The following is a 12,356-nucleotide window of genomic DNA, read 5'->3' as shown; positions in this document are numbered from 1 at the left end:
GATGTAATTGTAAGCATTTTTGTTAAGTAGAAGTATTTTGATAAGTGTCTTGAAGTCTTTCAAAAGTGTATGAATACATATTAAAACACTACATGTATATACATTTTAACTGAGTCGTTAAGTCATCGTTAGTCGTTACATGTAAATGTTGTTTTGAAACCTTTAGGTTAACGATCTTGTTAAATGTTGTTAACCCAATGTTTATAATATCAAAAGAGATTTTAAATTATTATATTATCATGATATTATGATGTACGAATATATCTTAATATGATATATATACATTAAATGTCGTTACAACGATAATCGTTACATATATGTCTCGTTTCAAAATCATTAAGTTAGTAGTCTTGTTTTTACATATGTAGTTCATTGTTAATATACTTAATGATATGTTTACATATCATAATATCATGTTAACTATATATATAACCATATATATGTCATCATATAGTTTTTACAAGTTTTAACGTTCGTGAATCACCGGTCAACTTGGGTGGTCAATTGTCTATATGAAACCTATTTCAATTAATCAAGTCTTAACAAGTTTGATTGCTTAACATGTTGGAAACATTTAATCATGTAAATATCAATCTCAATTAATATATATAAACATGGAAAAGTTCGGGTCACTACAGTACCTACCCGTTAAATAAATTTCGTCCCGAAATTTTAAGCTGTTGAAGGTGTTGACGAATCTTCTGGAAATAGATGCGGGTATTTCTTCTTCATCTGATCTTCACGCTCCCAGGTGAACTCGGGTCCTCTACGAGCATTCCATCGAACCTTAACAATTGGTATCTTGTTTTGCTTAAGTCTTTTAACCTCACGATCCATTATTTCGACGGGTTCTTCGATGAATTGAAGTTTTTCGTTGATTTGGATTTCATCTAACGGAATAGTGAGATCTTCTTTAGCAAAACATTTCTTCAAATTCGAGACGTGGAAAGTGTTATGTATAGCCGCGAGTTGTTGAGGTAACTCAAGTCGGTAAGCTACTGGTCCGACACGATCAATAATCTTGAATGGTCCAATATACCTTGGATTTAATTTCCCTCGTTTACCAAATCGAACAACGCCTTTCCAAGGTGCAACTTTAAGCATGACCATCTCTCCAATTCCAAATTCTATATCTTTTCTTTTAATGTCAGCGTAGCTCTTTTGTTGACTTTGGGCGGTTTTCAACCGTTGTTGAATTTGGATGATCTTCTCGGTAGTTTCTTGTATAATCTCCGGACCCGTAATCTGTCTATCCCCCACTTCACTCCAACAAATCGGAGACCTGCACTTTCTACCATAAAGTGCTTCAAACGGCGCCATCTCAATGCTTGAATGGTAGCTGTTGTTGTAGGAAAATTCTGCTAACGGTAGATGTCGATCCCAACTGTTTCCGAAATCAATAACACATGCTCGTAGCATGTCTTCAAGCGTTTGTATTGTCCTTTCGCTCTGCCCATCAGTTTGTGGATGATAGGCAGTACTCATGTCTAGACGAGTTCCTAATGCTTGCTGTAATGTCTGCCAGAATCTTGAAATAAATCTGCCATCCCTATCAGAGATAATAGAGATTGGTATTCCATGTCTGGAGATGACTTCCTTCAAATACAGTCGTGCTAACTTCTCCATCTTGTCATCTTCTCTTATTGGCAAGAAGTGTGCTGATTTGGTGAGACGATCAACTATTACCCAAATAGTATCAAAACCACTTGCAGTCCTTGGCAATTTAGTGATGAAATCCATGGTAATGTTTTCCCATTTCCATTCTGGGATTTCGGGTTGTTGAAGTAGACCTGATGGTTTCTGATGCTCAGCTTTGACTTTAGAACACGTCAAACATTCTCCTACGTATTTAGCAACATCGGCTTTCATACCCGGCCACCAAAAATGTTTCTTTAGATCCTTGTACATCTTCCCCGTTCCAGGATGTATTGAGTATCTGGTTTTATGAGCTTCTCTAAGTACCATTTCTCTCATATCTCCAAATTTTGGTACCCAAATCCTTTCAGCCCTATACCGGGTTCCGTCTTCCCGAATATTAAGATGCTTCTCCGATCCTTTGGGTATTTCATCCTTTAAATTTCCCTCTTTTAAAACTCCTTGTTGCGCCTCCTTTATTTGAGTAGTAAGGTTATTATGAATCATTATATTCATAGATTTTACTCGAATGGGTTCTCTGTCCTTCCTGCTCAAGGCATCGGCTACCACATTTGCCTTCCCCGGGTGGTAACGAATCTCAAAGTCGTAATCATTCAATAATTCAATCCACCTACGCTGCCTCATATTCAGTTGTTTCTGATTAAATATGTGTTGAAGACTTTTGTGGTCGGTATATATAATACTTTTGACCCCATATAAGTAGTGCCTCCAAGTCTTTAATGCAAAAACAACTGCGCCTAATTCCAAATCATGCGTCGTATAATTTTGTTCGTGAATCTTCAATTGTCTAGACGCATAAGCAATCACCTTCGTTCGTTGCATTAATACACAACCGAGACCTTGCTTTGATGCATCACAATAAATCACAAAATCATCATTCCCTTCAGGCAATGACAATATAGGTGCCGTAGTTAGCTTTTTCTTTAATAACTGAAACGCTTTCTCTTGTTCATCATTCCATTCAAATTTCTTCCCTTTATGCGTTAATGCAGTCAAGGGTTTTGCTATTCTGGAAAAGTCTTGGATGAACCTTCTGTAGTAACCAGCTAGTCCTAAAAACTGGCGTATGTGTTTCGGAGTTTTCGGGGTTTCCCACTTTTCAACAGTTTCTATCTTTGCCGGATCCACCTTAATACCTTCTTTGTTCACTATGTGACCGAGGAATTGAACTTCTTCCAACCAAAATGCACACTTTGAAAACTTAGCGTACAATTCTTCCTTCCTCAATACTTCTAACACCTTTCTCAAATGTTCACCGTGTTCTTGGTCATTCTTTGAGTAAATAAGTATGTCATCAATGAAAACAATGACAAACTTGTCAAGGTATGGTCCACACACTCGGTTCATAAGGTCCATGAACACAGCTGGTGCATTAGTTAAACCAAACGGCATGACCATAAACTCGTAATGACCGTAACGTGTTCTGAAAGCAGTCTTTGGAATATCATCTTCTTTCACCCGCATTTGATGATACCCGGAACGTAAGTCAATCTTTGAATAAACAGACGAGCCTTGTAGTTGATCAAATAAGTCGTCGATTCTCGGTAGTGGGTAGCGGTTCTTGATGGTAAGTTTGTTCAACTCTCGGTAGTCGATACACAACCTGAATGTACCATCTTTCTTCTTGACAAACAAAACAGGAGCTCCCCACGGTGATGTGCTTGGTCGAATGAAACCACGCTCTAAAAGTTCTTGTAATTGGCTTTGCAGTTCTTTCATCTCGCTGGGTGTGAGTCTGTAAGGAGCACGAGCTATTGGTGCAGCTCCTGGTACAAGATCTATTTGAAATTCAACGGATCGATGTGGGGGTAATCCCGGTAATTCTTTCGGAAATACATCGGGAAATTCTTTTGCAATGGGAACATCATTGATGCTCTTTTCTTCAGTTTGTACTTTCTCGACGTGTGCTAGAACAGCATAGCAACCTTTTCTTATTAGTTTTTGTGCCTTCAAATTACTAATAAGATGTAGCTTCGTGTTGCCCTTTTCTCCGTACACCATTAAGGGTTTTCCTTTTTCTCGTATAATGCGAATTGCATTTTTGTAACAAACGATCTCCGCTTTCACTTCTTTCAACCAGTCCATACCGATTATCACATCAAAACTCCCTAACTCTACTGGTATCAAATCAATCTTAAATGTTTCGCTAACCAGTTTAATTTCTCGATTCCGACATATATTATCTGCTGAAATTAATTTACCATTTGCTAATTCGAGTAAAAATTTACTATCCAAAGGCGTCAATGGACAACTTAATTTAGCACAAAAATCTCTACTCATATAGCTTCTATCCGCACCCGAATCAAATAAAACGTAAGCAGATTTATTGTCAATAAGAAACGTACCCGTAACAAGCTCCGGGTCTTCCTGTGCCTCTGCCGCATTAATATTGAAAACTCTTCCACGGCCTTGTCCATTCGTGTTCTCCTGGTTCGGGCAATTTCTAATAATGTGGCCTGGTTTTCCACATTTATAACAAACTACATTGGCATAACTTGCTCCGACACTACTTGCTCCGCCATTACTCGTTCCGACACCATTTGTTCCTTTCGTTCTATTAACCCCTGGTCCATAGACCTCACACTTCGCCGCGCTATGACCATTTCTTTTACACTTGTTGCAAAATTTGGTGCAGAACCCCGAGTGATTCTTTTCACACCTTTGGCATAGCTGCTTCTGATTGTTGTTGTTGTTGCGGTTATTATTGTTGTTGGGATGATTGTTGTAGTTGCTGTTGTTGTTGTTGTTGTTGGGCCGTTTGTTGTAGTTGCGATTGATGTTGCGATTGTTGGGATAATTGTTGCGATTATTGTTGTAATTGTTGTTGTTGTTGTATTGGTGATTCTTATCACCGTTTTCCTCCCACTTTCTTTTGACTTGCTTCACATTGGCCTCTTCAGCAGTCTGTTCTTTAATTCTTTCTTCAATTTGGTTCACGAGTTTGTGAGCCATTCTACATGCCTGTTGTATGGAGGCGGGCTCGTGTGAACTTATATCTTCTTGGATTCTTTCTGGTAATCCTTTCACAAACGCGTCAATCTTTTCTTCCTCATCTTCGAATGCTCCCGGACACAATAGGCACAATTCTGTGAATCGTCTTTCGTATGTGGTAATATCAAATCCTTGGGTTCGTAACCCTCTAAGTTCTGTCTTGAGCTTATTGACCTCAGTTCTGGGACGGTACTTCTCGTTCATCAAGTGCTTGAATGCTGACCATGGTAGTGCGTACGCATCATCTTGTCCCACTTGCTCTAGATAGGTATTCCACCATGTTAACGCAGAACCTGTGAAGGTATGCGTAGCGTACTTCACTTTGTCCTCTTCAGTACACTTACTTATGGCAAACACCGATTCGACCTTCTCGGTCCACCGTTTCAATCCGATCGGTCCTTCGGTTCCATCAAATTCCAAAGGTTTGCAGGCAGTGAATTCTTTGTAGGTGCATCCTACACGATTTCCTGTACTGCTAGATCCAAGGTTATTGTTGGTATGTAGCGCAGCCTGTACTGCGGCTATGTTTGAAGCTAGAAAAGTACGGAATTCCTCTTCATTCATATTCACGGTGTGTCGAGTAGTCGGTGCCATTTCCTTCAAAATAGTTAAATGGAACAAGTTAATCATACAGAATATTAAGAGTAGTTAATAGTATTTCGTAGCATAATATGAACTCATTTATAAAAGCTTTTTCTTCATATTAGCGTTTTATAAGTTTAAATTCGGGTAGTACCTACCCGTTAAGTTCATACTTAGTAGCTAATATACAATTCAACTACTACAATTCTATATGAAAAACTGATTATAATAATATTTCGCGTTCAAACTTTTATACAAAATTTTACAAACTTACAATACCGCTTATTTTACATAAAGCATGAAATATAGCACACAATAACTTTGATACAAGATAGTTGTGAAGACAATTCTAGCTAGTACACAAGTCGTTCAGCAAAGGCAATAAAGACACGTAATTCATACGTCCAGAAACAAGTCATGCATTCTGGTTTTACTAGGACTACTTCCCATCCTTGGTCTTGTGCAACATAACCGTTATGGCCGTTGATAAGACAGCGTGTTGTAACGTCATCAAAGGGACGAGGGTTACGTAATGTCCAACAGTCCCGTAATAATCTAAAAACCTCATTTCTTACCCCAATTACCGACTCCGTCACTTGTGGAAACGTTTTGTTTAATAGTTGTAGCCCGATGTTCTTGTTCTCACTTTGGTGAGAAGCGAACATTACTAATCCGTAAGCATAACATGCTTCTTTATGTTGCATGTTAGCCGCTTTTTCTAAATCCCGAAGTCCAATATTCGGATATATTGAGTCAAAATAATTTCTTAACCCGTTGCGTAAAATAGCATTTGGGTTCCCCGCAATATATGCGTCAAAGTAAACACATCGTAACTTATGGGTTTCCCAATGTGATATCCCCCATCTTTCAAACGAAAGTCTCTTATAAACCAAGACATTCTTGGAACGTTCTTCGAATGTCTTACAAACTGATCTCGCCTTAAATAGTTGTGCCGAAGAATTCTGGCCGACTCTAGACAAGATTTCATCAATCATGTCTCCGGGTAGGTCTCTTAAAATATTGGGTTGTCTATCCATTTTGTGTTTTTAATCTGTAAAATAGACAAGAGTTAGATTCATAAAAAAAATACTTATTAATACAAGCAATTTTTACATATATCATAAAGCATAAGAACACTATATTACATATATTACACCACACGAATACAACTATCTTATTCCGACTCGCTCGTTTCTTCTTCTTCGGTTTTGGTTCGTTTTGCCAAGTTTCTAGGGATATATGATGTTCCCCTAATACGAGCCGTCGTTGTCCACATTGGTTTAGAAAAACCTGGTGGTTTAGAGGTTCCCGGGTCATTGTTACAACTTAAGGACTTCGGGGGTTGACGATACATATAAAGTTCATCGGGGTTGGAATTAGATTTCTCTATTTTTATGCCCTTTCCCTTATTATTTTCTTTTTCCTTTTTAAATTCAGTTGGGGTAATTTCTATAACATCATCGGAATTCTCGTCGGAATCCGATTCATCGGAGAATTGGTAATCCTCCCAATATTTTGCTTCCTTGGCGGAAACACCATTGACCATAATTAACTTTGGTCGGTTGGTTGAGGATTTTCTTTTACTTAACCGTTTTATTATTTCCCCCACCGGTTCCGATTCTTCTTCCGGTTCCGATTCTTCTTCCGGTTCCGATTCTTCTTCCGGTTCCGACTCTTCTTCCGGTTCCTCTTCGGGAACTTGTGAATCAGTCCACAAATCATTCCAATTTACATTTGACTCTTCATTATTATTAGGTGAGTCAATGGGACTTGTTCTAGAGGTAGACATCTATCACATAATATCAAACACGTTAAGAGATTAATATGTCACATAATATTCATATGTTAAAAATATATAGTTTCCAACAAAAATGTTAAGCAATCATTTTTAAAGAAAACACGGTCGAAGTCCAGACTCACTAAGGCATCCTAACAAACTCGATAAGACACACTAATGCAATTTTCTGGTTCTCTAAGACCAACGCTCGGATACCAACTGAAATGTCCCGTTCTTATTGATTAAAAACGTTCCATATTAATTGATTTCGTTGCGAGGTTTTGACCTCTATATGAGACGTTTTTCAAAGACTGCATTCATTTTTAAACAAACCATAACCTTTATTTCATCAATAAAGGTTTAAAAAGCTTTAAGTAGATTATCAAATAATGATAATCTAAAATATCCTGTTTACACACGACCATTACATAATGGTTTACAATACAAATATGTTACAACAAAATAAGTTTCTTGAATGCAGTTTTTACACAATATCATACAAGCATGGACTCCAAATCTCGTCCTTATTTAAGTATGCGACAGCGGAAGCTCTTAATAATCACCTGAGAATAAACATGCTTAAAACGTCAACAAAAATGTTGGTGAGTTATAGGTTTAACCTATATATATCAAATCATAATAATAGACCACAAGATTTCATATTTCAATACACATCCCATACATAGAGATAAAAATCATTCATATGGTGAACACCTGGTAACCGACATTAACAAGATGCATATATAAGAATATCCCCATCATTCCGGGACACCCTTCGGATATGATATAAATTTCGAAGTACTAAAGCATCCGGTACTTTGGATGGGGTTTGTTAGGCCCAATAGATCTATCTTTAGGATTCGCGTCAATTAGGGTGTCTGTTCCCTAATTCTCAGATTACCAGACTTAATAAAAAGGGGCATATTCGATTTCGATAATTCAACCATAGAATGTAGTTTCACGTACTCGTGTCTATTTTGTAAATCATTTATAAAACCTGCATGTATTCTCATCCCAAAAATATTAGATTTTAAAAGTGGGACTATAACTCACTTTCACAGATTTTTACTTCGTCGGGAAGTAAGACTTGGCCACTGTTGATTCACGAACCTATAACAATATATACATATATATTAAAGTATGTTCAAAATATATTTACAACACTTTTAATATATTTTGATGTTTTAAGTTTATTAAGTCAGCTGTCCTCGTTAGTAACCTATAACTAGTTGTCCACAGTTAGATGTACAGAAATAAATCGATAAATATTATCTTGAATCAATCCACGACCCAGTGTATACGTATCTCAGTATTGATCACAACTCAAACTATATATATTTTGGAATCAACCTCAACCCTGTATAGCTAACTCCAACATTCACATATAGAGTGTCTATGGTTGTTCCGAAATATATATAGATGTGTCGACATGATAGGTCGAAACATTGTATACGTGTCTATGGTATCTCAAGATTACATAATATACAATACAAGTTGATTAAGTTATGGTTGGAATAGATTTGTTACCAATTTTCACGTAGCTAAAATGAGAAAAATTATCCAATCTTGTTTTACCCATAACTTCTTCATTTTAAATCCGTTTTGAGTGAATCAAATTGCTATTGTTTCATATTGAACTCTATTTTATGAATCTAAACAGAAAAAGTATAGGTTTATAGTCGGAAAAATAAGTTACAAGTCGTTTTTGTAAAGGTAGTCATTTCAGTCGAAAGAACGACGTCTAGATGACCATTTTAGAAAACATACTTCCACTTTGAGTTTAACCATAATTTTTGGATATAGTTTCATGTTCATAATAAAAATCATTTTCTCAGAATAACAACTTTTAAATCAAAGTTTATCATAGTTTTTAATTAACTAACCCAAAACAGCCCGCGGTGTTACTACGACGGCGTAAATCCGGTTTTACGGTGTTTTTCGTGTTTCCAGGTTTTAAATCATTAAGTTAGCATATCATATAGATATAGAACATGTGTTTAGTTGATTTTAAAAGTCAAGTTAGAAGGATTAACTTTTGTTTGCGAACAAGTTTAGAATTAACTAAACTATGTTCTAGTGATTACAAGTTTAAACCTTCGAATAAGATAGCTTTATATGTATGAATCGAATGATGTTATGAACATCATTACTACCTTAAGTTCCTTGGATGAACCTACTGGAAAAGAGAAAAATGGATCTAGCTTCAATGGATCCTTGGATGGCTCAAAGTTCTTGAAGCAAAATCATGACACGAAAACAAGTTCAAGTAAGATCATCACTTGAAATAAGATTGTTATAGTTATAGAAATTGAACCAAAGTTTGAATATGATTATTACCTTGTATTAGAATGATAATCTACTGTAAGAAACAAAGATTTCTTGAGGTTGGATGATCACCTTACAAGATTGGAAGTGAGCTAGCAATCTTGAAAGTATTCTTGATTTTATGAAACTAGAACTTTTGAAATTTATGAAGAACACTTAGAACTTGAAGATAGAACTTGAGAGAGATCAATTAGATGAAGAAAATTGAAGAATGAAAGTGTTTGTAGGTGTTTTTGGTCGTTGGTGTATGGATTAGATATAAAGGATATGTAATTTTGTTTTCATGTAAATAAGTCATGAATGATTACTCATATTTTTGTAATTTTATGAGATATTTCATGCTAGTTGCCAAATGATGGTTCCCACATGTGTTAGGTGACTCACATGGGCTGCTAAGAGCTGATCATTGGAGTGTATATACCAATAGTACATACATCTAAAAGCTGTGTATTGTACGAGTACGAATACGGGTGCATACGAGTAGAATTGTTGATGAAACTGAACGAGGATGTAATTGTAAGCATTTTTGTTAAGTAGAAGTATTTTGATAAGTGTCTTGAAGTCTTTCAAAAGTGTATGAATACATATTAAAACACTACATGTATATACATTTTAACTGAGTCGTTAAGTCATCGTTAGTCGTTACATGTAAATGTTGTTTTGAAACCTTTAGGTTAACGATCTTGTTAAATGTTGTTAACCCAATGTTTATAATATCAAAAGAGATTTTAAATTATTATATTATCATGATATTATGATGTACGAATATATCTTAATATGATATATATACATTAAATGTCGTTACAACGATAATCGTTACATATATGTCTCGTTTCAAAATCATTAAGTTAGTAGTCTTGTTTTTACATATGTAGTTCATTGTTAATATACTTAATGATATGTTTACATATCATAATATCATGTTAACTATATATATAACCATATATATGTCATCATATAGTTTTTACAAGTTTTAACGTTCGTGAATCACCGGTCAACTTGGGTGGTCAATTGTCTATATGAAACCTATTTCAATTAATCAAGTCTTAACAAGTTTGATTGCTTAACATGTTGGAAACATTTAATCATGTAAATATCAATCTCAATTAATATATATAAACATGGAAAAGTTCGGGTCACTACACGTAGTAGCCGATGCCTTGAGTCGAAAAGAAAGAGCGGTGCCTCTTCGTGTCCGAGCTTTAAACATCACCATTCACAGCAACCTCAATAGTCAAATTCGGGTAGCCCAAGATGAGGCTCTCAAGGATGAAAACCTTTCACACGAGCTCTTGAACATTCTCGTCTCTCGATTCAAAATTAGGGAGACCGGACTCCGATATTTCACCGGAAGAATTTGGGTACCTAGTTATGGGGACTTGCGAAGCCTTATTTTAGACGAAGCCCATAAGTCAAGATATTCGATTCACCCCGGTGCCAATAAGATGTACCACGACCTTAAACAACTATATTGGTGGCCGAACATCAAAAGGGATGTAGCTACTTATGTTTCCAAGTGTTTGACATGTTCCAAAGTCAAAGCCGAACACCAAAGACCGTCCGGACTACTTCAACAACCCGAGATCCCGCAATGGAAGTGGGAAAGGATAACGATGGATTTTATCACCAAACTACCAAAAACGGTTGGCGGTTATGATACTATTTGGGTTATTGTTGACCGACTCACCAAATCTGCGCACTTCCTAGCCATGAAAGAAACCGACAACATGGAGAAACTCGCCCAACTCTACATCAAAGAAATCGTAGCCTGACACGGTGTACCCTTATCGATTATCTCCGACCGAGATGGCCGTTTTGTTTCTAGATTTTGGCGTACTTTGCAAGAAGCATTGGGAACGCGTTTAGACATGAGCACCGCATATCATCCACAAACCGACGGACAAAGCGAACGCACAATTCAAACCTTGGAAGACATGCTACGATCTTGCGTTGTCGACTTTGGAAAAGCTTGGGATAAGCACTTGCCTCTCGCCGAATTCTCCTACAACAATAGTTATCACGCGAGCATTAACGCCGCACCATTCGAAGCATTATATGGCCGAAAATGTCGTTCTCCTCTTTGTTGGGCCAAGGTAGGCGACGTGCAAATCACCGGACCCGAACTCATTCACGAAACCACCGAGAAGATCGTACAAATCCGAGATAGGCTCCGGAAGGCCCGGAGTCGTCAAAAGTGCTACACTGACAAAAGACGCAACGACCTCGAATTTCAAGTCGGTGACCGAGTAATGTTAAAAGTTGCACCTTGGAAAGGTGTAATCCGTTTTGGGAAACGCGGGAAGCTAAATCCGCGGTATATTGGTCCTTTCGAGATCTTGGAGCGTATTGGAAACGTTGCTTATCGTTTAGATCTTCCGCCTCAATTGAACTCCGTTCATCCTACCTTCCATGTATCTAACTTGAAAAAGTGTCTTGCCGAACCCGATATCGTCATCCCTCTCGAGGAACTTACTATTGATGACAAGCTTCATTTTGTGGAGGAACCGGTTGAAATTGTGGACACCTCCGTCAAGACATTGAAACAAAGCCGAATCCCGATTGTTAAAGTCCGTTGGAACGCCAAAAGAGGACCCGAGTTTACTTGGGAAAGGCAAGATCAAATGCAAAAGAAATACCCTCATTTATTCCCAATTCCGGAAACGCAGGATTCTGAGGAAGAAACAACGACTACTACGCCTACTTAAATTTCGGGACGAAATTTCTTTTAAGGAGTAGGTAATGTAACATCCCGCCTTTTTCCATTTACTTTTACGTTATACTAATTTAAACTCCGTTATATGTTTATAACATCTCCCGTTGATACGCGTTTTAAATTATCTCGTTTAGGTAATTCACGCACCCGAACGAAAGTTGAGGGACTAAACTTGACAAGGGATCAAACCCTTGACTAGGTCAAAGGGTCAAACCCCTTTCACCCATTCATTATCATCTCCATCTCTCTCTCTTTCTCTCTAGCAAGAACACACACCCATTTACCAAATTCATTCAATCATCATCTAAATTC

This window comes from Rutidosis leptorrhynchoides, chromosome 5 (genome assembly GCF_046630445.1).
Source record: "Rutidosis leptorrhynchoides isolate AG116_Rl617_1_P2 chromosome 5, CSIRO_AGI_Rlap_v1, whole genome shotgun sequence".
NCBI classification, from domain to species: Eukaryota; Viridiplantae; Streptophyta; class Magnoliopsida; order Asterales; family Asteraceae; genus Rutidosis; species Rutidosis leptorrhynchoides.
This window is presented reverse-complemented; position numbering follows the sequence as displayed.